The sequence below is a fragment of the Canis aureus genome, chromosome 4, assembly GCF_053574225.1.
Source record: "Canis aureus isolate CA01 chromosome 4, VMU_Caureus_v.1.0, whole genome shotgun sequence".
Taxonomy (NCBI): Eukaryota; Metazoa; Chordata; class Mammalia; order Carnivora; family Canidae; genus Canis; species Canis aureus.
In genome coordinates, this window is record NC_135614.1 from 2,738,616 (window position 1) to 2,756,099 (window position 17,484).

The following is a 17,484-nucleotide window of genomic DNA, read 5'->3' on the forward strand; positions in this document are numbered from 1 at the left end:
TTTTTCCCAATTGTTTGAGGGGTGCTTGTATTGTGATATATTTCCCTCTCAGGACTGCTTTTGTTGTATCCCAAAGATTTTGAACTGTTGTATCTTCATTCTCATTAGTTTCCATGAATCTTTTTAATTCTTCTCTAATTTCCTGGTTGACCCTTCCATCTTTTAGCAGGATGGTCTTTAACCTCCACGTGTTTGAATTTCTTCCAAATTTCTTCTTGTGATTGAGTTCAACTTTCAAGGCATTATGGTCTGAAAATATGCAGGGGACAATCCCAATCTTTTGGTGTCAGTTGAAACCTTATTTGTGACCCAGTATGTGGTCTATTCTGGAGAAAGTTCCACGTGCACTTGAGGAGAATGTGTATTCAGTTGTGTTTGGATGTAAAGTTCTGTAGATATCTGTGAAATCCATCTGGTCCAGTGTATCATTTAAAGCTCTCGTTTCTTTGGAGATGTTATGCTTAGAAGATTTGTCATTTGCATAAAGTGCCATGTTGAAGTCTCCCACTACTAGTGTATTATTAGCTAAGTATGTCTTTACTTTGGTTATTGATTGATTGATATACTTGGCAGCTCCCACATTCGGGGCATAAATATTCATGATTGTTAGATCCTCTTGTTGGATAGATCCTTTAAGTATGATATTGTCCCTCTTCATCTTGTACTATAGTCTTGGGATAACCTTTAATTTATCTGATATGAGAATTGCTACCCCAGCTTTCTTTTGAGGACCATTTGAATGGTAAATGGTTCTCCAATCTTTCATTTTCAGGCTATAGGTGTCCTTAGGTCTAAAATGAGTCTCTTGTAGGCAGCAAATAGATGGCTTTTGCTTTTTTATTTAGTCAGATACCCTGCCTCTTTTGATGGGATATTTTAGCCCATTCATGTTCAGAGTTACTATTGAAAGATATGAATTTAGTGTCATCATAATATCTATTCAGTCCCTGCTTTTGTGGATTATTTATTTGGGCATCCTCTTTCTTTTACAGAATCCCCCGTAATATTTCCTGCAGAACTGATTTAGTGGTCACATATTCTTTCATTTTCTGCCTATCTTGGAAGCTCTTTATCTCTCCTTCTATTCTGAATGAGAACCTTGCTGGATATAGTATTCTTGACTTCGTTCTTCTCATTTAGGACCCTGAATATATCCTGCCAGCACTTTCTGGCCTGCCTGGTGTCTGTGGAGAGGTCTGCTATTAATCTAATATTTCTCCCCATATAAGTTAGGGATCTCTTGTCTCTTGCTGCTTTAAGGATTTTTTTCTTTATCTTTGGAATTTGCAAGTTTCACTATTAAATGTCGAGGTCTTGAACTTTTTTTATTGATTTTTTTTGGGGGGATCTCTGTATCTCCTGGGTCTGAATGCCTATTTCCCTCCCCAAATTAGGGAAGTTCTCAGCTATGATTTGTTCAAATATGCTTTCTGGTCCTCTGTCCCTTTCTGTGCCCTCTGGAACCCCAATTAAACAAAGATCTTTCCTTCTGAGGCTGTCATATTTCCCTTAACCTTTCCTCATGATCTTTTCATTGTTTTTCTTTTTTCCTCACCTTTCTTCCTTGCCATCAACTTGTCTTCTATGTCACTCACTCTCTTTCTTCTACCTCATTAACTCTCGTTGTTAGACCTCCAGTTTGGATTACATCTCATTTAATTGATTTTTAATTTTGGCCTGATTAGATCTAAATTCTGCAGTCATGAAGACTCTTGATTCCATTATGCTTTTTTCCAGAGCCACCAGTAGCTTCATAATTGTGCTTCTGAATTGGCTTTCTGACATCTACTTGTAATCCAAATTCTGTTATTCTGTAGCAGAGAGTATGGTTTCTGATTCTTTCTTTTGTGGTGAGTTCTTCTTTCTAGTCATTTTGCCCAGCACAGAGTGGCTTGTTAGAAGCGCAAACTCTTCTCTCTGTAGTTTTCCAGCTGTTCTTTCTTTATATCTCAGGTTGAATTCGTAGGTTTTCAGGATGACTTGAAAGTGATCTAGGTAAGTTGGTGGGGACAGGTGACTTGGGGACCCTACTTCTTCACCATCTTGCCCTTGCCCCCTTCGACTATTATTCTTGATGTGATAAGAAGAAAAGAATATTATACAGGTCAACTTATCTCAGATTTAAGAATTTTACTACTGATATAAAAAATTATTAACAAACTTATGAGGTGAAAAGTAAATGAGATTTTGCACAATTGTATGTACTAAGCCATAACAAGAACACAAGGGCTGTACAATCTGCCATTTATTTCTTTACTGGAACCTGATACATTCAGTGCCTGTTCTTGATATAAAGGGGTTATTTAAAAATTATCACAGATTTGATTTCTTAGCTCCAAAACACTTACTGGCAAGTGATTGAACTGAGTATGTGCTCACTTTGATTGCTCTCTGATTTGGAAGTTTTTTATACTTAAGATTCACCTTTTAGATTTCAAGCCATCTCATTTTGGCAAAATAGAAAGAATAAATAAGGTAATCCTTGTATAAGATGAATTATAATTTTTAAATGAAAAGTATAAAATGATCTATTTTCTTAAAAATAATTAGTATTTTTCATAACACAAAATTTGAAAAAAATTCAAAATCTACTTAGGGTATACTAAGAAAAGTATGACTTCTTATCTCAGAAAGGCCTTATTCTCTCTTCAGAGATACTGACCCTCTTCCACTTACTGCATTTGTATCAGAAATGTTCTACACACATTAAAGCATGCATTTATATAAATACTATCTTTATTAGTTATTGTTATATAACAAATTAATTGGCAGCTGAAAACAACGCACATTTATTATTTCAGTTTCTATGTGTCAAAAATCTGAAGATAGCTTAGCTGCACCTGCTGCTATATGATTTCCCACAAGGCTACTGTCAATGTATTGGTCAGGCAGGGTTCTCATCTGAAGGCTCGAACAGTAAAGGATGTTTCTAACCTCATGTCTGTTGGTAGGATTTAGTTTCTTATGGGTTACAGGACCAAGAGTCTCAATCCTTAACCAGTAGTATTCCAGAGGCCAGCCTCAGTTTCTTGCCAGCTTCAGTTTCTTGACATCTCTGACAAGGCAATAGGGAAAAGGCAATAGGGAGAGACTGAGAGTAAGACAAGTTAAAGTCTTAGAAAATTCTAATCATGAAAGTTATAAGCCCTCAACTCTGTGGTACCCTATAGGTTAGAAGCAAGTTACTTAAGGGGAGGGGTTTCCAAGGTCTATGAACAGCCATCATAGCATCCCACCAAAGTCTGGGCCCTGACTCTGAAGTATTCATATCACTTTCCCATGCCAAACACATTAACCTCCCCATCTCTAAAGTCCTTATAAGTACTAACCCATCACAGAATTTAATCCAAGTCCAAAATCTATCTCTAGGATCAGATTCAGGTTCAGACAAGTTGTTGAGTTGTTAAGTAGAACTCTTGGGACATAATTTGTCTTTATCTGACATGTGAGAGACAAGTTACCTTCTGCCTGTCTTCCCAGAATACAATTTTGAGCGAAGCATAGGTCAGCAGCCACACACATTCCTATTCAAAGGAAGGGAAAGGGGAAGTAAATAAGAATCCATAACAATTTTAAAATCCAGCTGGGCAAATGTTAGAAGGTCATTGATTATGTTCAAGGCTTGAGAGCAACACTTTCAAACTAGTTTTCTTGTTGTTGTTGTTTTGTATATGTTTATGCATCCAGGTTAGAATTTTTTTTCCAGGAGTTGTTCAAAGGTGTTAATTGCTTTACTATATTTATTACTTTTCAAAGTTCCAATGGCCGTGGCCAGCAAATTTAGAAAGAAAACCTCAGCTAGTAGTGAATGGCTTTCTGGCTATTAAATTTGCCACCTCTTTGGATGTATTCTAAAAGTTAAGACAGCTTATGAAACACATACCTTTACAGCTATGAAGCTAGTGAAAATCCTCATTTCTACCTCTCATAATGTCTATCTGTGGCAGTAGGAGAAGTGACAGTGACACACAGGCCACCTTACTTTGCCATGGAGCCAGGATAGTCGGAGGTGACAATATGAAGAAAGACTGGGGTCTCACTGAATTCTGACCTGGGGGCAGGGAGCCTGAGACTCAGACTCAGGCATGGACTTGGGCCCTGAGGCTTTCTCTCTTCCAGCCTTTATTGAGAGCTAGCAGATTGGCTATAGGAATGATTAACTTTGGAAGCAGAAGAAAACATGTTTACTTCAAAGGGTAAGAGAATAAGCTATTCAAGAAGGGGGACCAGGGATCCCTGGGTGGCGCAGCGGTTTAGCGCCTGCCTTTGGCCCAGGGCGCGATCCTGGAGACCCGGGATCGAATCCCACGTCGGGCTCCCGGTGCATGGAGCCTGCTTCTCCCTCTGCCTGTGTCTCTGCCTCTCTCTCTCTCTCTCTCTCTCTCTGTGACTATCATAAAAAAATAAAAAAAAAAAGAGGGGGGGACCAGAGGATCTGTATCTGGAGAATATGGTCAAGAGTCAGTGTGCTGACTCAGGACCTCACGTTTCCCCAGTGTGCAAGGGGTAGAAGATTCAGTCCTCAGATAAGCTCCGCAGTTGGTCACCCACATTCTTTTTAATTCTTTTACATCCATTCTAGACTAGCTGAGTATATACTTGAGGAACATAGTTATAATATTGCCCTTACAAAGATGGGTAGATGTGGCCAAAGTGCAGGAAGCAAGTTTTTCCTTGGTTTGTTTCATTGTTCTGGTCTGAGTTTTGAGAACTCCTGGCTCTGTGTTCTGCGCTCTTGGTTTCCTCCTCTGAGTTTCCCTGCTTTTTTTTTTTTTTTCATGTAAAGTAGCATGTGTTTGCACCAGAATAGTTTTCTCAATGTGCTCACTGTCAGTAGAAATTTAGAGGAGACCAACAGTGTCATTTCATTTTCTATTCTTTGTTTCTTTCAGTTAAAATGGTCAGTGTTTTTGGTGACAGGATTTTCTTATAACTCTGTAGGCCTTTGGTGAATTTCATTGAGATTCACTCCATTAGACAAAGGCCACACTCCAAATGTCTTCTTGGTAAGCCCTCTTCTACCTTGGTCTCCTATAGAGGCTGAGGAACTTTACTATAAATAGCATAAAGGAACCAGTTGGCATATTCACTACTTCACTTGGACATTTCCTTAGCTAGATAACCAATGTTTTTCATGTCAATGCTATTTTCCACATAACTGAGATAAAAATTTTGCTAAGCTTTCTACCACTGCATAATAAGGATGCCCCTTCTTCCAGTTTCCAGGAATACATCTCTCACTTCTTTTAAGTCCTCATTGACAGTGTTCTCAATGTTCAAATTTCTACTGATAGCCTGGCCAAGGGAATTTAGGCTTTCTCTATTGTGCTTTTTCAGATCCCTTTAGCCTTCAACTACAGTCCAGTTGAAAAGCCATTTCTGTGCTTTGTTATAGAAGTATCCCACTTCCAGGTATCAAAATATGTATTGGTTATCTATTGCGATGTAACAAATTATCACAAAAATGGCTTAAAACAATGCATATTCAGTATCTTAGTTTCTCTTGGTCAAGTGCTCAGACATGGCCTCCCTGGGTCCTCTGTTTCTAGGCTTTTCAAAGGCTTTAATCAAAGTGTCTACAGGCCTGGGGTTTCATCTAAACACTCCACTTGGAAAGACTCCTCATACAAGCTCTCTTTGTGGGCCGTTAGATTGAGTTCCGAGCTAACTGTTGGCCCAAGGCTGCCCTCAATTCCTTCCCAGGGGATATCTCCAGCATGGCTACTTGATATACCAGAGCATGTAACTCAGGCGACAAGCTACTATCAAGATGGAGGTTATAATTGCATGTAACATAAATTTTTGATATCCCATCACCTTTGTCATAGTCTATTTGTTAGAAACAAGTCACAGGCTTCATCTAACTCAAAGTGTAGGGATTACATAAGGGTGTCAATACTGGAGGCAAAAATCTTTGGGGACATTTTAGAGTCTGCCCACCAAAATTTTTTTCATAATTTTCTTCCCACCAAATATATAATTTGACAATCATTTCATATAAGCATATATAGATATATGTATATCTTAAAATGGCTTCTTTTTAAAAAAAATTTAAATATTTTATTTATTTAATCAGGAGAGACACAGAGAGAAAGAGAGAAAGAGGCAGAGGCATAGGCAGAAGGAGGAGCAGGCTCCATGCAGGGAGCCTGACATGGGACTTGATCCCAGGTTTCCAGAATCATGCCCTGGGCTGAAGGTGGTGCTAAACCACTGAGCCACCCGGGCTGCCCATTAAAATGGTTTCTTAATATTTTTTATTTACAAATAAGTCTTTCTATGTGTAATAACCTTAATTGGTGTTATTTTATAAAGGAAAACTCAATGTAAAATGAAAGGCATGAAATCTCTTATGAGTAGGCTTCATAACCCTGTAATATGCAAGTGAGCATATTCTGCTGAATTTATTCTACTCCACAGAACTGTTTTTCAAAAATTCTTATGGTCTTCTCTGTACTAAAATTCATGTAGCAATAACAGTGACAAGCCCTTTTTTACTTGTCATTTATCATGTCTTTTCTCCCAAACTTTGATTCAAGCTTAGTGGAGAGAATTGAAATATTGGCAGAGTTCTCAGCTTAATTTGTAGCTTTCTAAGGGCTTAATCATATGGCCATGATGAAGTCAAACTTGAAAAATGGTAATAATTGTATTAATCTAACAAACTATTAGGTATTGTGAATCTAAAATGCAAAGCTGGTGTCACCTAGTAATAAAAAGAACATGTAGAAATTTCTGTGGGTCAAATATTTGAGTCAAAGCTGTTTGAAACTATAAGGAGAGAGAGGAAACATTGCACTTTGAATGCTTGGTTGATTTGTTGCATGCAGAAAACTGTTTCTGTATCACTGGATTTTTTTTTGCTCATATGATTTCTAGTCTCCAAACTTTTGTTTGGCCACGTGTTTCATAGACATTCCTATTAAATGAAGTACAGAAATATGACATTTAAAAGTTTATCTCAACACTTTCTTCCCGAATCTGAAAAAAATTAGATTTGACATTAGAAACAGGAAATCTACTAAATTCTACTAACTTCCCAATATCACATATCACCTTCCAATAATCACCCTTCAATAGTAGAAAACAGAAATATTGAAGTTAATCTTTAATGTATAAAAATGTCATCTTTAAAAACAAATTTTCATTGGTTGTAGTGGGACTCTTTAGTCCCATGAATTTTCAAGAAAATCTATATATATTATATAGATATAGTAAAATTTCACAGGAAGTTACCCTGCATTTTCCTTAATTTGCTCAACTGATTTGCCTCAACTTGTGGGTTTTCTCCTCCAACTAACACTGTGAAATAAGAATGGAAGACATGGAAACTGACTCCCAGTTTGAAGACAGACTCATTACCACACTGATATTTCTGCAGGAAACGGGTGTGTGGCTGGATATTTAGGTTTCTCCTATTTAATTAGCATGTGGGAGTTTCAAAACTCTATTATTTCACATATGTTTATGATCCAATGGTGGAACACTCCAGAAAAAGACATCATATATGTTGTTGCTTCTAATCAGTTTTATTGTTTCCTAGTTTTCAATAAAATAATTGCATTATTTTTCATGCAATGCTTTTCCCTCTCTTTCTCTTTCTCCCTTTCTCTCTCCTTTTCCCCCCATTTTTCAATGATTTTTGGCCAGCGATAGTATACAGATCAACTTGCTTTCATTTGGCTATTTTTGTGCTCATAAATGTGTTTTTTATTGTTTTTTGTTTTTTTTTTTATTTTCCAGAAATGAACTTTAATGTTTAGAGGTAAGGGCTGCTATTGGTTTTGTTAGTGGTTGTAAGCAACTACAAAAATAGAAAACACTTATGTTGGCAGTTCTTATATGCTATTCTAAACACACATAATCCTCACAATAACTATGTAAATTAGGTACTATGATTATAATACTGATTTTATAGGTGAGGAGATTGGATCACAGTATTTTATTATATTATCAGTGTGGTTTATATGCAAGTGGTAACATATTTTATAAGTGTTATGAAGCTGGAATATAGTCAATTCTAATTTTAGGCAATTGCTTAAATTTCACTCTAGAAGATGGCTGCTCAGCAGACTTTTTCTCTAAAGATTCAGATGGTATACATTTCAAGCTTAACTGGCCACCAGATCTGTTACAGCTAAAATGAAAATATGTAAGTGAATAGATCTGACTATATTTCAATAAAACTTTATTTATAAAATAAAAAGGGGGCCAGATTTGGCAATGGGTCAAAATTTATGAATTTCTGATCCAGAATATTTTTAAAAATCCATTATGTATTCATGTATTCTTTATTTATGATAGTCACACAGGGAGAGAGAGAGGCAGAGACATAGGCAGAGGGAGAAGCAGGCTCCATGCACCGGGAGCCTGACGTGGGATTCGATCCCGGGTCTCCAGGATTGCGCCCTGGGCCAAAGGCAGGCGCCAAACCGCTGCACCACCCAGGGATTCATGTATTCTTAAATTGAAAAAAAATACAGAGCTTCTACCTCCTTTGATGCATAGATTCATTTTCCTTAGAGAATAGATCAGGAACCTCTGTGAGGGAGTGCCTTACCTTAAAAATGAAAGATTTTCCTCAGGCTTTAGGTTTAAAGTATATAGTAAATGTATACTTACCTCTAAAAAGTAAATGTAGTACAAATGCATTTTTTCCATCAATTCTAAGATGCACAATTTTTATACTCGAATACCCATAAAACCAGAATATTTTTTGCAGCTTATAGTGTCTTATATTCAAAGAAATAGAGAATTGGCACCAAAAACAAACCTGTAGTTGAATAAATTGCTTTTATTACACATTTCAGGAATTGGGAAGGCATGCAGAGCTAACATAGTGTTGAAAATGACTTCTAGGATTTGGGTTTTTATTAACATATGGGGGAGGGTCTATAGACATGGATATTTGCAATGGGTTGGATGTTGTCAGAAAGTGTGGGTAATTTTATGACTGGGTATCTTAATAAATCTCATCCGGAAGATGGGAGGGATAGATCAAGGCTAACTTGTAGTTGGTAAAGGGGCAGTAGTCACTCATATTATCCAAATAGAGGCATATTTAGTCATTACTTAGCTTGGACAGTGTTCATAATTACAGAGTGGTTATCCTTTTTGTCTCAATTCATCATGGTCACAGAGTGGCCTTGTCTGATGTTGTGTTCCATGTGAGTGTTCACATTCAAAAATAGATGCCATGGCCTCCCTTTGCATGCCAGGCAGTCTCAGGACATCACAAGTTGCTCTTCTCTATTTCAATACAATGTTATATTGATCAACTTATTTTTTTTTAAAGATTTTATTGATTCATGAGAGACATAGAGAGAGAGAGACAGAGACAGAGACACAGGCAGAGGGAGAAGCAGGCTCCACACAGGGAGCCTGACATGGGACTCCATCTCTTCACCCTGGGCTGAAGGCAGCGCTAAACTGCTGAGCCACCGGGGCTGCCCTCAACTTATGTTTCTAAATACTTTTAGTAGATATCAAAGAGCTCTCTAGATAGTCTTCATTCTTAGAATTTAAGATTATTCTAAGTAATTAAGTTCAGACTTTAGTGCCTAACACATTTTCCTGAATAGAGTAGGTCCACTGTTAAATGAATTAATTCCACTTGTAAGGTATAGTATTTCCCATGACAACTGATGACTGAATGCCACATAGAATGTATAGTCACACTTGAGTCATGGGCTTCTGTTTTTTCACTGAAACACTGGAAAGTTTTCAATCTGTTTTCCTACTCTTATCTAAGGTAATACCACTTTCAAAACAAAATGATTTACACTTAAGCCAAAGACCTCTGAAACATGGAATTGACTTACAGAAATGTATTAAGTATTCACTCTAAAAGACAAAATAAAAAGCTAAAAATGATTCCAATAACCTTATGTTTTAGTACTTCTGATTGGAGAATTATTGAGTGATTTAGTAGGGCTCCTACTGCTTTCCAAGTTTTTGTCCCAGAAATTATAAGCCAGGTAATAAGGACTGAAAAGCTCTATTGTCAAGACTTGGAAAAATAGGGAAGAAACAGAGTTAGAAGGAACATAGCAAGCAAAGCACATTGGATCTTGTACAGTGGGAATATTCTGCACAGGTAATGGAGATGTCAGAGTCATTTAAATTCTTGACTTAAATTTTATGGTTAAGTGCATCATTCTTTTCCAGAAATTCTTCAAATGTCATCTTTTTCACAGCAGCATCATTCTCAAAAATAAAATGAAAAGAAACTTGTTTCTGAAAGTGTCATATTTTAACACCAAGAGCAGAGAGTTGTAAAGCATGTGTGTGTGTGTGTTTACATAAGTAGGGACTCATAGAATCATTTAAGCAAGAAGTTTTCTGAAAAATTTTCTAGAATGCTCTAAGTGTTAGGATGGAGTTTACTTAAAATGGAATTTAGTTCTGACTTACTGAATTGCTAAAGTACTCCTTGTTAAACTGTCACTCAGAGGCTAAGAATTAGAAAAAGCTGTTATTGATTTAATACAGTCTTTGGAACTTTGCAGTTTAATAATGAGGATTGTCCACATGTGGACAAGAATGTGTATTATTGCTATTTTAATGTAATCAAATTTAAAGTTGATGATATAATAAGAGCAAGGTGAGTAGATATAAGCTATGGTTCCAGACCTAGTTTTGGTTATGGGTTATGACTTCACAGCTAACGATTAATAGAATACATTATAAATTCAAAAATTAGATAAGAAACTAAAGTGGTTATGAATAGACCAATAATAAGAGTGTGCCATGATGTTACTATGAGAGATTTGTTTATATTTATAGGTTGCCAAAATGGCATTGACCATAATGGAAATATTTGGTTAATGTGTTTATCTTAAAATTAAAAATTTTAAAAATCAGGGCACCTGGGTGGCTCCATCGGTGAAGTGTCTGCCTTCAGCTCAGGTCATGATCCTTGGGTCCTAGGATCAAGCTCTGAGTCAGGTTCCCTTGTCAGCGGGGAGTCTGCTTCTCCCTCTCCCTCTGATTTTTAAAATCAAAGATCATCTTTAAAAAAAAAAGGAAAAAGATAAATTACAAACAAAGACAATGTATGTGCCCTCAGTTCTCCTTTTCTCACAGCTGTGGAAAACCATGAGTTAAAGCAAAAGAATGATTACCCTAAATTCAGGTTAGTGATCAGCTCTGGACATAAGGAAGGAGTCCACCATGAGGGAAGGCACAATGGAGGCTTTAATGTTATTGGTAATATGCTTTGTATTAAGCTCAGAGGTGAATACATGGTTACTCTTCCTTATAACACTGTTGTTATATACCATACTTTCAGCGCATATTGTGTTAGTATACATAGACTTGGGACAGACCACCTGGCATCATCAATTTACACTATAGTACCTCTTAGTTGTGTGAGGTATATGCTTCAAATGGATGCTAGGATGCTAGGATAACACATAGTAAGTCCTCAATAAATATCAGCTGTTATTTTTGTGGCAAAGCTTCACAAAAGTCACTTGCAGACTTATTTAATCAACAGACAATCTTCTAAAGCTAGTATCTTTAACAACAGTTTATAGAGAAACAGATTTATGGTTCCCAACTTAAATGCCATTATCTTGGTCATATAGTCAGTGTGGAATACCATCAGAAGTCGTTATTATACTCTAAATCATAATTAGTCTATTATAAAATGCCTACAAAGAACTCAGTGTTAAAAAGAAGACAGTGCCATGGGACGCCTGGGTGGCTCAGTGGTTGAGCATCTGCCTTTGGCTCAGGGCATGATCCCAGGGTCTTGGGATCAAGTCCCACATTGGGTTCCCTGCATGGAGTCTGCTTCTCCCTCTGCCTGTGTCTCTGCCTGTGTCTCTCATGAATAAATAAATACAATCTTAAAAAAAGATTAAAAATAAAAAAGAAGACAGTGTCAAAAAGTAACCAGGCCTGGCATCAGAATACCTGTGCTTTCTCTCTGTTCCTCTGCCAATTAGCCTGTGACTGTAGCCATTTATCCTCTGTGGGCTTTGGGATGTGATTTAGGCTGGATAAGGTTATATCTGAAGCACAATTTTAGCTCTAGGATTATGTCATATCTTTGATATTTTTTTCTTATTACTGCTGATATTTTTGTAAGGTTTGACAAGAGAGTAGGTGGAGTGGGGGTACATCCAAGTTAATTTTCCAAGATAAATTTGGCTTCTTGTTAGTCTATTTCTTATTCTTTATTTGCTTCACTCTTGCTTTGTTTTCTTGTCTCTTTCTCTTTTTATGTGTATCAACATAAAACCATTTTTGTTCTCTTCAGCATTTTTTATTAGGAAAAAATAAAATCTATGTCTTTGGTATAGAAATGGAGCTTTCTAAAACTATGCATCAACTATATAGCCATAGTCTCATAGAGAATATAACATACTTTTGACCAGCTCTATAATCCCGGGGTTCAGAAGTGGTATAATGTGTATCTTTAAATTGCTGAAAATATTTTACTTGTTTTGCAGTCCATGAAGCTTATACTGGGGAAATAAAGAAAGGAAATATGGAAGGTCCTCACATTTCTATTATTACTTGGAAAGTAGTTAGATTGCCTAGCATACAGGAAGCAATGAATAAAAATCAGTTGCTATTATTGCTAATACTAATAAAACATAATTAGACCTAAGAAGTGAAACAGTTTAAGCTATGAGTCAGTTACCTGGTAGGATAAATAAAAATTTTAGTAGAGTTTGAAGATTGTATTTTGGAATATATAACAGACTCTGGGATCCTAGAAAGAGGGGAGTTGCTGGGGGCGCTGGAAACATATCTCTGATTTTGCATTTACCATATCATATCTCTGATTTTGCATTTACCTTGGGATAGTCTTTGGGTAAGCAATCACACAGGTAAAGATGTGAAAACAGCTTTTATATTGGTGAACAATTATTTAAACTCTGAGCTCTTAAGTTAGGTGACCCACTTGGAAATACTAATAAATATTTACATAAATGCCATTCTTAATGTACTTCACATACATTAAGCAGCCCTAAAATTATACTGTAAATGAAATAACCAGAAGAAACCAAATACAAAAAGGCACTAATATTACTAGGAGTGTTGGAATTTATTTGTAAGGCAAGTGAGCAATGATCACAAGAAAATTGTGTGGATAATGAGAAAATAAACTGATTTGGAGGGAATTCAATATGCATTCAAATAACATCAATTCTATAACTACTCTGGGTAAAAAGACTCTGTATTGGCTTTATGGCCTTAAAAACAAAAGGATAAATTAATTTTTATGGGAAATAAGAGAAGATTTTTAGAAAAAGCCTGATAACTGCTCCTTCTGCTCCTTCTGCCACTGATACATTTGAATAACACCCTTCTGTTGTTAAGATATCAGAGAGTACAAAAGCCAGCTAACTCCAAAAGAAGCAAATATGCATGTTTTCTGAATCTTCTAAAGATTGCCTCCAAAGGATTGTCTGTATATGTGAATAAAGCATCCAAAAAGCTTTCACCATCATCAAAACCTTTCCCTTTTCTAAGCAAATATTTCTTTTTTTTTTTAAATTTTTTTTTTCAATTTTTATTTATTTATGATAGTCATAGAGAGAGAGAGAGAGGCAGAGACATAGGCCGAGGGAGAAGCAGGCTCCATGCACCGGGAGCCCGACGTGGGATTCGATCCCGAGTCTCCAGGATCGCGCCCTGGGCCAAAGGCACGCGCCAAACCGCTGCGCCACCCAGGGATCCCTAAGCAAATATTTCAATGAAATAGTTATTTTTCTCTGCAAACATATTTTACTCTTAAATGATGATGCATTCAGATTTTCTTTCTGAGACAGAATTATATTCTATTTGTAGCAATTATGATATAAAAATATAGGTGTCCTTAGAGATATTGGTAGTTTTATTAATATATTTTCTGAATATCCTTTTTCAATAACATATTTTGATGAATTATATTAAGAAGCTCATCAGTTGCCAATTATTTGTAAAGAAATATTGATTTTATCAGGCCAAGTTTGAAGAGTATTTACACATTCAACATTTTGCACCAAATAATTTCATTTTATTAAAAAAAATTTTTTATTGGAGTTCAATTTGCCGACATATAGCATAACACCCAGTGCTCATCCCACCAAGTGCCTCCCTCAGTGCCCATCACCCAGTCACCCCAATCCCCTGCCCACTTCCCCTTCCACTATCCCTTGTTTATTTCCCAGAGTTAGGCATCTCTCATGTTTTGTCACCCTCACTGATATTTTCACTCATTTTCTCTCCTTTCCCTTTATTCCCTTTCACTAATGTTTATATTCCCCAAATGAATGAGACCATATAATGTTTGTCCTTCTCCGATTGACTTACTTCACTCAGCATAATACCCTTCAGTTCCATCCACGTTGAAGCAAATGGTGGGTGTTTGTCGTTTCTAATGGTTGAGGAATAATCCATTGTATACATAGACCACATCTTCTTTATCCATTCATCTTTTGATGGACACCGAGGCTCCTTCCACAGTTTGGCTATTGTGGACATTGCTGCTATAAACATGCACCAAATAATTTTAGGATAGTAATAAATGTACTTGGTACAATGTAAAATATTAAAATGACTTTCTCTGTTTTTTTCTCTGCTCCCTTATCCATTTTTCTCCATATGAAAGTAAGCATATTAAATAAGTTGCTCTGGAATCTTTTTTTTTTTAAGATTTTATTTATTTATTCATAGAGACATAGAGAGAGAGGCAGAGAGAGAAGCAGGCCCCATGCAGGGAACCCGATGTGGGACTCAATCCCAGGTCTCCAGGATCACACCCCGGGCTGCAGGCGGCACTAAACCGCTGTGCCCCCAGGGCTGCCCAGTTGCTCTCAAATCTTAATGTCACTTAAAGATTGAGTGACGGTCAGGCATTTTCGTAGGAAACCTTCAGGAAACTGAACTACTTAGAAATTGGGAATTTTAAGAGTGCTATATTTCAAACCTATTATTTTCTAACATTTTATTTTAATTTTAAACTTATTTTAGTTTTGAGAGGAGAAACAGGAAGAATTGTGAAAGAAAAAGAACCCCACAATAATTTGGATACATTCTTTTCAGAACCTAAGAGTTCAATGAATCAATGTAAGTTTCTAATAATAGTCTATATTTTAACTTATTTGTTGGTTCTATATTAATTTGAAAGAGCAGCATTCTGGGAAAATTACACCCTAAGTACAATAATGAAATTTTATTTTTCCTAGAAGTTGACTCTGTGTGTGTGTGTGTGTGTGTGTGTGTGCATACATGCATGTGCATTGGAAATATGAAGGGGAGAGAGAAATCTGACTTACTAATTAAATCCATAAAGTTATGGTAACTGAGCTTTAATCTATTTCCATTGTCCCATCATGGTGAGGCAGGTCTAGGTATAAGGAAAAGAATTAATGTTTGAGGAGGAAAGTTGCCTATCCAAGTAAGCCTAATACAAACAACTATACCTTGATATGCTAGCTAACTGGGGATACTCAAAGAACTTATATATTGCATCTTCTTATTCATTTATTCATTCACTCATTTGTGTTCATTTATTTTACACGTATTTATTGAGTATCTACAACTTACCAGGAGCTAATATGATACTAGGAGTACACTGGGAATAAAACAGACATGGTTCTATTCTTCATGGAATTACAATCTGATTGGGATTGGGGTGCTGGATGTGTGATCAGTAGGAAATAATCAAATACCAAAATATATTCTCCTTCAGGAAAACATACAGAAAGTATGTGACAAGCATAAGATAGCCAGAGGATGTCTAGAAAAGCTTTCCTAAGGCAATGACATTTGAAAGAAGACTGGAAAGATGAGTAGAAGTTAATCAGCTCTACAGACAAAGGCATTCAGGGAGGAAAGAATGGCATTTCAAAAATTCTGGGGAAGAAGGGAGCATGGTTCCTTTAAGGAACTGAAATTTGGACAATTTAATGGGATGAAGAGAAGAAGACTTGCACACTATGATGCTATAGGGCTTGACAGTGACCAGATTTGGTCCTTAATGCTAAGGGAAGTTATTTATTAAAGTATTAAATGAAGGCACAGCAGGATGGTTAGATCTGCAATGCCCCTGGGATTTCAGGGTGGAAGATGGACTAGAGCAACCCAAGAGTAGATGTGCATGACTATTAGCAGGGAACTATCATAAACAAGGAAAAAATGATAGGAGGTCAGTCTAGATGTGGTGAAACAGATAAGTTTTATAAGATATTTTGGGGACAACATATCAGGCACTGGGGTGAGATAGTAAAATTTGAAGGTCTACCAGTTTACTTCAGGGGGGTATTTGTATTATATTGAGTTGGAAGGGCTTTTAAATTGTCCATGGAGATTCAAAACACTAATTGGATGTGTATAATTGGAAATGTTGAATATATCTTGGGCTAGAGGTTTACATTTAGGAATCAACATCATATATAAGTGACATCTGAAAGTTTGTAAGAGTTAGCCAAAAACATGTAGAAACTGGAAAGAAAATTATAATAGTAGTTTGAGAAACAGAAAGAAGAATGCCTAAAAATGCCTAAAGGAGATTAGAAAGAAGAGGCAAAAAAGGTTAAAAAAAAAAAAAAAAAAAAAAAAAAAAGAAGAGAACAAAAGGGATAGTAAATCTTTTAATTGTAATGATATGGAAAGCTACTGAGACAAAGATGGAAAATGTTCCTTTAGAGGAACATGGAATGTCACAAAGTTATTGGAGTCTGATAAGAGCAATTCTAGTGGTATGGCAGGCATGGAAGGATGGCTATCTTGGGTGCAGGAGTAAATGGAATGTGAGGATGGGAGAGGGGGTGAAGATAATGCTCTAGTGGGAGACAGGAGTGGGAAGATAAAAAAAGGCCCCTTACCCCCACCTCCGTGTGGCCCATCCACGATGGGTAATAGTTGAGCATGTTGAAATGCTGATGGAGAAGGAACCAGTTGAGAAGGAAATTTTGAATATAGGAAACATAAAAATAGAGAAAATATAAAAAGTATTGAATAGGGAAAAACAGTAGAAGTCACTGGGATCCCCTTAATCCAATCAAGTATTTAACTTGAAATTGGAGTGCAATTTCAGCATGGCTTTTTCTACCTCTGCTTTGGCCCATATTGTAGGGTGTAGATTTCTAGGGATACTGACTGTTTTGTAGGACCTTGCTATTTAGTATGACTTCGTTTTCAACTCTCAATCAGCTTGAGATTACAGATAACTCAGCTCTGCCTTTTTTGGTGACTTTATGTTTACTTTTTAGCATCTTGCTCTTTCCTGGCTAAAAATGCATTGGGACAGGGAGGGAGAGCACTGCATTTGGCATAACTTCCTTACACCTTCCTTCTCAAGATTTTGGCTCATTGACTTATGAATGATTGGCCAGCAGCAAACTCCAACTTTTGCCTCCCTTCCCCCAGGAGATTGTCAAATCTTGCCTTGCTCTGCTGCATCTTTGCTTTGTTTCTATGAGTGGTTTATCAGCTTCTGGCTCTATGCTACACATTAGCAAATATCCTGAGCAGAAAAGCTCA

General features: G+C 36.6%; 1 long non-coding RNA gene across 1 annotated transcript; it reads right to left on the reverse strand.

The window, feature by feature from the left end:
• Positions 1-2,741: 2,741 nt before the first annotated feature.
• Positions 2,742-16,504, reverse strand: LOC144312060 (uncharacterized). Its single transcript, XR_013377478.1, has 4 exons — positions 14,311-16,504; positions 10,869-11,010; positions 3,330-3,524; positions 2,742-3,055 (listed from the first exon to the last, which is right to left on the reverse strand). It is a non-coding gene; the product is annotated as an uncharacterized LOC144312060 (long non-coding RNA).
• Positions 16,505-17,484: the final 980 nt, after the last annotated feature.